This window comes from Lathyrus oleraceus, chromosome 7 (genome assembly GCF_024323335.1).
Source record: "Lathyrus oleraceus cultivar Zhongwan6 chromosome 7, CAAS_Psat_ZW6_1.0, whole genome shotgun sequence".
In the NCBI taxonomy this organism is placed as follows: Eukaryota; Viridiplantae; Streptophyta; class Magnoliopsida; order Fabales; family Fabaceae; genus Lathyrus; species Lathyrus oleraceus.
This window is the reverse complement of record NC_066585.1, coordinates 454,484,740-454,495,424: the sequence shown is the minus strand read 5'-3', so window position 1 is coordinate 454,495,424 and position 10,685 is coordinate 454,484,740.

Here is a 10,685-nt window from a genome sequence, read left to right as displayed (position 1 = left end):
GCTCCGAGCGAAGCATCATCCATGTCGATTAGTTTCCCGTCCACCACGTTCTTAAAGAAATCCATGTTCGACATGTCTAAGTCTGATGCAATGCATAGAGCTTGGGCTTTCGCCCTCTCAAAAGCTTCATCGCCGACAAAAATCAAGTCCATCTGTGCATCTTGAAAGGATTTCTTCAAAGTCTCGTTGATACTTCGAGATTGCTCTACTTCTTGAGTTAGGTTGGTGATAACCGCTTCCAGTTCCGAGCACCTAGTTACCATGGTTTCATTCTTCGTAGTCATTTCCAATAATTGAGATGTTAACAACTCCTTCTGTTTCTTCATCTCAGAAAGTTGTTTGGCCAAATCCTCCAATTGAGCGGTATGGGTTTTCAAGTCATCCCTTATCTGAGTCAACTCTTTGTTAAGATGAATCTCATTATGTTCATATGCATTAACCACTTCAAATAAACCCCTAGTCATAACAACACACCTCATCAAGTAGCCCCTGAGGTTTTTGTTCAACTGTTAGGCACCAATAGACTTTACCTTTTCCAAATCCTCATATGCGTTTAGATGATCATAGAGGAACCGTTGTTGGTGTAAGCCCTAGAGGCCAATACTTTTGGTACTTGTATCAAATATTTATTAATAATAAAAGGCTTTTTCTTTATTATGTTTGTTTAATAAAGTCCCTAGAATATCTAGTCCGTTTAATGCATCAAGTATGACTTAATCATGAGATCACATTAAACATAAGGACACTATTCTTAAAGTATCCGTAGTCAAGCTTTATTGTGAAGTGGGATAACATTAAAGCATGAAGACTATTATGTTTATAGACTGATGATCACATCTCATGGATCATGGATAAAGAGTTATCAAGTCTTAAACATAGGTATGAATATTAAGAGTAATATTTATACTGGATTGACCCGCTATGAGAATACTATATAGAATGTTATGCAAAGTGTCATAAGTTATTCTCATGGTGATAATGGTGTATACCACCCTTCGACCTGAAACCACTATGGACCCTAGATAAAGAGTCGAGTGCCTTATTGTTGATCAAACATTGTCCATAATTGGATGACCATAAAGACAGTTGATGGGTACTCCACGAAGCATGCTAAGGGACATGAGTGACCTAGATGGAATTTGCCCATCCTGCGTAATAGGATAAATGTCTATGGGCCCAATATTCAACTGGACAAGGATGACACGGTCTATGCCTTGTGTTCAATATAGACATAAGGGCAAAAGGGTAATTATACACATAATTATTATCACAGAAGGATTTGTCAGATCACATGACATTTTCGTGTCTTGGGTAGCAGTGACGTGTTGCTAGATACCGCTCACTGTTTATTATGTTAAATACGTGATTTAATATAATTGTCAATGTCGCGAAAACCTATAGGGTCACACACAAAGGACGGATTGATGAGAGATAGAGTAATTAAGGAATATCGTAATGTACGGTGCCCTTAAGTGAATTATAGAACATCGTAAGGTACAGTGTACTTAAGTAGAATGCGAAATATGGTAAGGTATCACGCGCTTAAGTGATTTTGGCATATTATAAGATATGGGCCATATACACTTGAGTGGGCTTTTTAGCTTGCAGCCCACACAAGTGGTTATATAAATAGAACCCTTTTGTAGAAGCATTGTCACACTTGCAATTTTGTTTCTCTCTCTCTCACTCAAAGCCTTCATTTGTAGCAGCTAGCACTGAGATTGAAGGAATCCGTTCGTGTGGACTGAGTAGAGGCGTTGTCATCGTTCGACGTTCGTGATCGCCACAAGAGGTAAAGATTCTATCACTGATCATGCCCATTCGTAAGGATCATTAAAGGAGAAATTTTAAATTCCGCTGCGTTTTGGATCGCCATTCTCTTTCAACCGCAACCTGTCAAAGTTGTTGGACAAAAACTTATACTCAGAAAAGGGTTTGGCTTGATGACTACTACATAAATCATGCATAAGAGTGGTAATCATCAAGTCTGGTTGACTAACATCGTCACTCATCAAGGTTTTCATTTTCTTGGGGAGGTGGGTATTAGTTCCTCGGAAGCAGGGATAGGTATTAACTAGGGGTCCGACATGATGAAAGTCATTTTAGCAATGTCCATCTTCTTTCGTTTGAGAGCCTGAGTCTGAATGCTCGTAAGGTCACTCTTGGAAGTGGATTGATCCCCAAGCATTGCTCTTGCCTCGACCATTATTTTCTTCTATTTATAGAGTTTGAGGGTTTGTCATTTGGGCTTAAATAAAAGTCAGAATCAGTAAAAAGGATTATTAAATGACATTATATTAGAATAATAAATAACATATGGACGATTACCCAAAAATTAGAAATTTGTTCGGGTTCATCAATCATTTGTAAAAGATCTTTAACTTTCACTACCCAAAAAGCATCTAAGACGACCAAAGATCGAATTACCAAATCATTTCATTTGTCGTAGTCAAAACCAGAAACAAGTAAAGGGTTGTCCAACTAGTAGATCGGAAAATGGTGGTTCCCTTCTAAATCATATATAACCTGGGGACATCTCGTCCCACTTTTAACTTGAAGGAATTTATCTTTAAAACCTTTATAGTTAGTAGTATAAGCTTGCAAAAAACTCTTTCCCGGAATTCCGTTAAGGGAAACCCAACCTCTTTTCTCTGCACCCCTTAACTCAAAGAACCAGAAGAGTATACCTAATGTCGACACTATGTCTATCGTGTCATAAACAATCTCAAAAGTTGTAATAACTTCGATCTTTCAGACCTAGTGCTCGGGGGCTTATGTATATTCCGAAAAATTAGTTAACCAATCAAGGTGTGAGATCGGCGAAGCCTATCTTGAGCATGTGAGTTCTTTGAGACCGGGTTGGTATGATAGTCGAGTATTAATAGATCAGATAGTCGGGATATCATCTACTAATCGAAATTCGGTTAGACTATCCAAGTAAGCAGGGCAGAACTGACTTCCCATAAGTCGATGATGGTCCAATTAGTACAAATCGGATCCGATGACAAAGTTAGAATACCATCTAAAGAGACATAAGAGAGTGGTTATAATATAATACATTATGATAAGGAATTATAATTTATTGAAGAGGAGGTCATTAAAGGACAATTTAAGGGGTGACAAGCGTTATTAACACGAGAACTGATGAAGGATCTGGAGAGTCGGACAAAGGAAGAAGGAGATCTATAAATATGAGGATATTCTAAAGATAAAGGGGATAAGACATGAAAAATCTAACATAACCGACACTCCAACTATTTATTTTAAGCTCTCATTAAAATAGAACAAGGAAATCAAATTTCTTTTTGTTTAAAGAAGAACGTTCTGGTTGTTTTAATATTTATATAAGTTATTTGATGAAGCAATCTAAAAATCATGTTGTTTAGATTAAATAATATTAGTTTTGATAATTGATGGAGTCATTTAATATAAACTGATTATTTAAATTACTATTAGAATAAAATTAGTATAAATTGTTTAGATGTGTTTAAATACAATGTGAAAATTTGGTATCAGACAAATAAATCGAGCAATCAATTGAGATGCTCTAAGTCCTTCCCATACAATCTACTATTACTAACAAATAATTGATCCACGTGAACCACACCAAATATGATTGTGGTTGTGGAAACAGTAGATATTTACTATGCGTCCCTTCCTTTGTGTCTGTTTCGTACTCATCGTCGATTAATGTTTCAAGTCTGTTTGATAGTGTACCGTGTACGTTTACTTTTTATCGCAGAAAGCAAGTGACCACTGCACGGAACTACTTTAAGGTTACACGTTGATTGAACTCTTGGAAGAGTTGTGATGATATTTACTTTTTATAGATAATGCTAATTTGTGTTTAGGATTAATTATCTAAGATGCACACATGTAGAAGTAGAATTCTTAGATCTAAATACAATATTTAAAAAAAAAAAATGCCAATGCACCGTCCAAATGCTAAAGAATAATATCCAAATTCTGTTTGTTTTATTTTTTTAAAATTCTAGAGCAGCTAATAGTCCACTTTGTAATAGTTGACTTTGAAGTTTTTAGCCTAATGATGCATCAATTTTAAAATAAGGGAAATATATTAAACACTATCATCTCTAGTTATTATCCCCTCCATTATTTGAAATAAAAAAGTACTGTAAAATGAATGATTATTTTTAATGTATTCTTTTTAATTTCATTTTTTAATTAATATTATTTTTATTATTCTTAATATTTGATAGAAGATATTTTAATAAAAGATATTTTTTTTCTTTCTAAATTTATGTGAAATGGTCATTCAAATTATTCATTCTTAAAAGGAGGGAGTACAATTAGGAAGATTTGGATTTAAAAGAGTCATCCTATCTAAAAGAAAATTTTTCTTCATACCCCATCAATTATACCTATATTTCTACGTTATAATTTTTTGTACCAAAATTTCCTCATATGAATAGATTATATTTATGAAATTTTCGTTTTTATTTCAATTTCGCTTCAAGACTTTTGGAACATCACTTTTGCCATTGTAAACCGGAACGCATAGAGTAAGTCTTCCAGTTCACAATAAACATACCGAAACTCTTTGTACAAGACTTTCGGTTCGCTCCAGATTTGAGACGTTGAACCGGAACCCTTGCTAAAAGACTTTCGGTTTTCAAATTGTTTAACGGAAGTTTTCTTAAAAGACTTCCAGTTTTCAAACTGTTTACCGGAACTCTTCTTAAAAGACTTCCGACTTTCATTTAATTCACCGGAAGTCTTATTGAAAAGTGTTATGGTGTTCAAACTTCATTTTTTTCACACCGGAACTCTTTTTAGAAGTGTCCTGGTGCATTTTTTTATTTTTTTTTATAATTTTTTTTTATAATGGTTCAAAGACGAGGTGCCGACGGTAGGATTCTAGATCATAGTTTAGGATATGACATATCTACATCTGCAGTAGAGCCGGTTGGCTATCTAGGAGGTGAAGGAGAATTGCGATCCAAAACGCAACGGAAATTAAAATTTTCTCCTTTAGAGATCCTTACGAATGGGCATGATCAGTGATAGAATATTTACCTGTTGTGACGGTTGAAACCTTTGATGCAGATCTCTTATGACGATTGAAACCTTTGATGCAGATCTACGGAGCGATCACGAACGTTGAACGATGACAACGCCTCTACTCAGTCCACACGAACGGATTCCTTCAATCTCAGTGCTAGCTGCTATGAATGAAGGCTTTGAGTGTGAGAGAGAGAGAGAGAGAGAGAGAGAGAGAGAGAGAGAGAGAGAAAAAAAAATGCAACCGCAATGAATGCTTCTGCACAAGGGTTCTATTTTTAGAACCACTTATGTGGGCTTCAAGCTAAAAAGCTCACTTAAGTGTATTTTGGCACATATCTTATAATATGCCCAAAATCACTTAAGTCCATGGTACCTTACCATATTTCGTATTCTACTTAAGTACACCGTACCTTACGATGTTCTACAATTCATTTAAGTGCATCGTACCTTACGGTATTCCTTAGTTACTCTATCTCTCATCAATCCGTCCTTTGTGTGTGACCCTGTAGGTTTTCGCGGCATTGGCAATTATATTAAATCACGTATTTAACATAATAAATAGTGAGCGGTATCTAGCAACACATCACTGCTACCCAAGACACGAAAATGTCATGTGATCTGACAAAACCTTCTGTGATAATACTTATGTGTATAATTATCCTTTTTCCCTTATGTCTATATTGAACACAAGGCATAGATCGTGTCATCCTTGTCCAGTTCAATATTGGGCCCATAGACATTTATCCTGTTATGCCGGATGGGAAAATTCCATCTAGGTCACTCATGTCCCTCAGCATGCTTCATGGAGTACCCATCAACTGTCTTTATGGTTATCCAGTTGCGGACAACGTTTAATCAGCAATAAAGCACTCGACTCTACATCTAGGGTCCATAGTGGTTTCAGGTCGAAGGGTGGTATACACCATTATCACCATGAGAATAACTTATGTTTAACAACCCGTATAATATATATCTAGAATAATATCATACAAGTGTTAAATTTTGGTACTGTCACAACATAAGTGTCTAATGGCATCAAAATATATGTACATGTCCAAACTAAAAACATCAATGGAACATGTTATACAATAACGCCTAAACAATAAAAAAATCTAAGAACTATGTACAATATCTTCATTGCACACAACTCTACAGCGGAAGATCATAATGAACAGCAACCCTTGAAACATCCATAACAGTTGCTCTTAGATTCAACCTATAAAGAATACCTGAAAAATAACAACAATAATGGGATGAGATAATAATCTCAGTGAGTTCTCCTATCCTATGGGTCCACTCGGCTCTACAGGATTTCTAATCAATATTCGACTCATAACCAACTCAAGTCAACAAGGGGACGAAGACTTGAGCGATGGGGAAACTATCTCGCAATTGTATGGCAACATGCATCTGAGTTCTCATAACTCAACCACGATCATTATTCAGATCACGACACATCAATTCCCGAACGGACTTACGTCTAAGCCAGGCCCGGTTCATGCATGCTCGTATGATTCGACTTTCACGGTGGATATCGGGTCCTCTATGAGGCTTAATCCCCAGTTCAAGCGACCGTCACCCGTATGGGACTCTAACCCACCTAGGGTATCTTTCACCGTATGGGACTCTAACCCACATAGGTGTCCACCTTTCCCCCATGTCCGCCATGGTTGGGGCTCAAACCCAATTGAGGCTCGAATCATTGGTCCCACATCCCAATGCTTACTCATCTAAGCATACCACAAGAGATGTGTACCACCACAGAAAAACACACACATTCTGAATACATGATCGGTTCCACGAACCATAACAAATTCATCAATCATAGGTGACTTCATTCACCACAATACACAAATAATAACATGGCATGTTCCATACAATGCGTCTCATTCTCAATCATGGCAACAATTCGTCCACGACCTCACATAAGCGTCGTACGAATGAATACCGTATTCTCATACATATATCACATATGTTCCATAACCTAGATCATATTTCTAAGTTATTAATCACGTTATTCTCCTAAGTTTCCTCACTCATCTTTGTAAAGTTTTAATCATGTTACTTCACCTTTCACATAACAACAATATTTAATTTTCATCATGATAAAATTCATGGCATTTATAAATCACATAATATTTTATAACATGGAATAATAATAATAATAATAGGCCTTTACTTTATCTTTCTAACGCATCCGTCCGTGTCCAAAACGGAGATATACCACTCAATTAATTCATTAATCTATCTTAATCAAGATTTAGATTAATATTTATTCATTGCATAAGCATTCAACAACAACCTCTCTAGCCTAGTGGTAAGGCTTGTAAAAAAGGGAAAAAAATCCAATTTCCATTAATTCTCAGTAACTTCTTTCCTTAAATAACTCCACTTTTTTTCCTTAAATAACTCCTATTTTATTTTCCTTTCCATCTACCATTTTCACATAACATGATTTTTCAACAACAACCAACATGATATCAACACATAGCATGGATAGGGAGTATGAACACAACAGGTTCATCACACTTTACACAAACCCTAACCCCACAAATATAGATTATTTTCCCCCAAATGCTAAAACTATCTAAGAACTCACCTAATAGAAGAAGATGAAGCTGGTGATGATGAAGATGAGATGATGGTGCTTCCATGGCTTCCTTCCTCTTCTTCTCCCATGAGTTTTCTTCTTCTCCTCTTCTTCCTCTTTCTCTTCCTTCGTTTCCTCTTTTCCTCTTTCTCTTCTCTTCCCTTTCTGATAACTCTCCCTTTCTTATTATCTCTTCCTACTACTTCTTATCCTTTTCTTCTTTTCTTCTTTTCTTTTCCACCACACATAATACATTACATATATATAATACATAATATTAAGTAGTATCATAAAATATCTCAATTGATATTTTATCTTCCAGCACCAATTGACCAATTATTAATGTTACCAAAAATGTCCTCTCTTGTAATTATTAATATTGGTCTGTCTCTTTTATTAATAATTAATCTCTTTAGAGTTTACTGGTTACTCTATTGGTCCCAATTGACAACATTAGAGCACATAGGAGCTCCAATTGTTACAACTAACAAAAGATATAGTACACAGGAATTCAATTGGTCTCAACTGACAACTAATTGAGCATTTAAGGGAATATGGGATATTACATTATGACACTTTGCATAACATTCTATATATTATTCTCATAGCGGGTCAATCCGGTATAAATATTACTCTTAATATTCATACCTATGTTTAAGACTTGATAACTCCTTATCCATGATGCATGAGATGTGATCATCAGTCTATATACATAATAGTCTTAATGCTTTAATGTTATCCCACTTCACAATAAAGCTCGAATACGGATACTTTAAGAATAGTGTCCTTATGTTTAATGTGATCTCATGATCAAGTCACACTTGATACATTAAACGGACTAGCTATTCTAGGGACTTTATTAAACAAACGTAATAAAGAAAAATCCTTTTATTATTAATAAATAATTCGATACAAGTACCAAAAGTATTGGCCTCTAGGGCTTACACCAACAGGAGGGTCGTACGGTACGTCTCTTTTGGTAAAGTACGAGCATCATATTGCTCGACATTTATAATTTAGTGGGGTAAATAAACGACGTATATTTGATATTGAATCATGTTTGAATATTTTATATTGTGTTTTATAATATGCGTTTTAATTGTTTTTAGGAGAGAGGTCTGAACAAAGAGTTGAAGGTTGCTGGACACGGACTTAAGCAAACATCGAAGGTTCCACAAGCTCTTCCGCAACAGATGGAGAGTTGAGTTTCTATGTCTAGGTTATCTTCACTTCAGAAAACTAGTTTAGCGAAGATAGACACAAACCTAATACCCGCATTTGTGGAGAGATAACATCTAGAGACATCTTCATTTCACATGTCTTTTGGTGAGATGAACATTACTTTAGATGACGTCTCTTGTCTGCTTCACTTGCCCATCAGGGATGTGTTCTAGAGTCCTCAAGATGTCATTGAAGAGGTTATTGTTGAACTTGTTGTTGACTACTTAGGAGTGTCATAGAGTGAGGCACAGACACATGTTCGTAGCTGTGGGGGAGGGGGGTATTATTATAAATTGGAGTGGTTATACGATTTATTCGTACAACATAGAGATGTTTCTAGTTGGGCATATACGACTAGAGCATATTTGTTGATGTTGGTGGGTTCCATAATTTTTGCTGACAAGACCTTTATGCTTGTCGAGACACGATACCTCTTATTACTTACGGACTTAGAGAGATGTTCTGGATACAGTTGGGGAGCAGCTGCATTGGTTACCCTTTACAGATACCTCGGAGATGCGTCCATGTTCAGTTGCAAGCAGCTCGGTGGATATCCTACTCTCCTACATGTATTTAATTTAATTTTGCTTATTATATGTGAATTAATTTTATGAAGTATGTTAATTTAATTTATTTTGTTTATTATATTTTTATATTGTAACAGTGTTGGATTCATGATTACTTTCCAACAGTTGGAAAAATAGGAGAGAATTGGAAACCAGCTGATAATTTTGGTCTTCCTAGAGCAATGAAATGGTCCTATAAGAAAAGAGTCCTGAAGGTGGACGACTTGCGACCTATTTTGGACGAATGGACACCTACCGGCGTCATATGGCGTCTATTCGAGGATCATAGAGTATGGCGTCAGTTTGATGAGTTATGTCTGTACATGGGGTGTTTTAAGTGGGGTGACATAGTTGTTCCATACTTGCCTGATAGATGTATACGTCAGTTCGAATACATGCAATATGTTCCACCCCCACCTCTTGATTGTATGATGGCTAATGATATTAATGTTGATTGGATTGGTTACCATCAGAGCGTTCTTGTTGTGATTCGTCCGACAATATTGGCCACCACTCCATCTGATATAGATGATTGATACCTAGAGTGATATTATTGTGTTTCGCATCCTTGTTTGGTCCCGCCCCATCATGATGAGCCAAGAGAGGTGTCAGTTCCTGTTTACGAAGCAAGACCATCTGATCCTAATTGGGCTCGTATTTCTATATTGATTCATCGTTATCTCAGACAAGTTAATGTTGAAGAGGATGACCTGCAATTTGTTGATTTGCTTTAAGCTTTGCATATTTCTCGTTCACATTGATTTATGTATTAACTTTTAGAACTGAATATATTAAAATTGAATGACATAATATAATATTCATGTTTTTATTACATATTCATGCTAATATAGGCATAAGTAATTGCCAATATTGTAGACGTCCTGCAAATCCTAACATCCAAGATGTTGCTGCTAGACAACGAAACTTCTTCCAATCTTATGTGACTGGTGGCAACGGAAAACCCTCTTTCATGTTTACCTGATAACAATAATTAAAACATATATTTAATAAAGTGAACTAAGAAAAATAATTAAAACAATAAGTCATATAAAATAAAATATGTACATGAACCCAATGATTTTGGTTAACAAAACCAATGCAATAAATGGAGATATTTGGTGAATGTGAACTTGTCATAGAAAAGAAAGTCATGCACGGATTGCCTAAACAGACAAGTACAACATTATAGCGATTCGCTATCAAGTAACCCATATCTGGTAGAGTCAATAATTTTTATGGTGGCTGTGGACCAAAGGATTCTATCACTTCTACTAACCGATTAC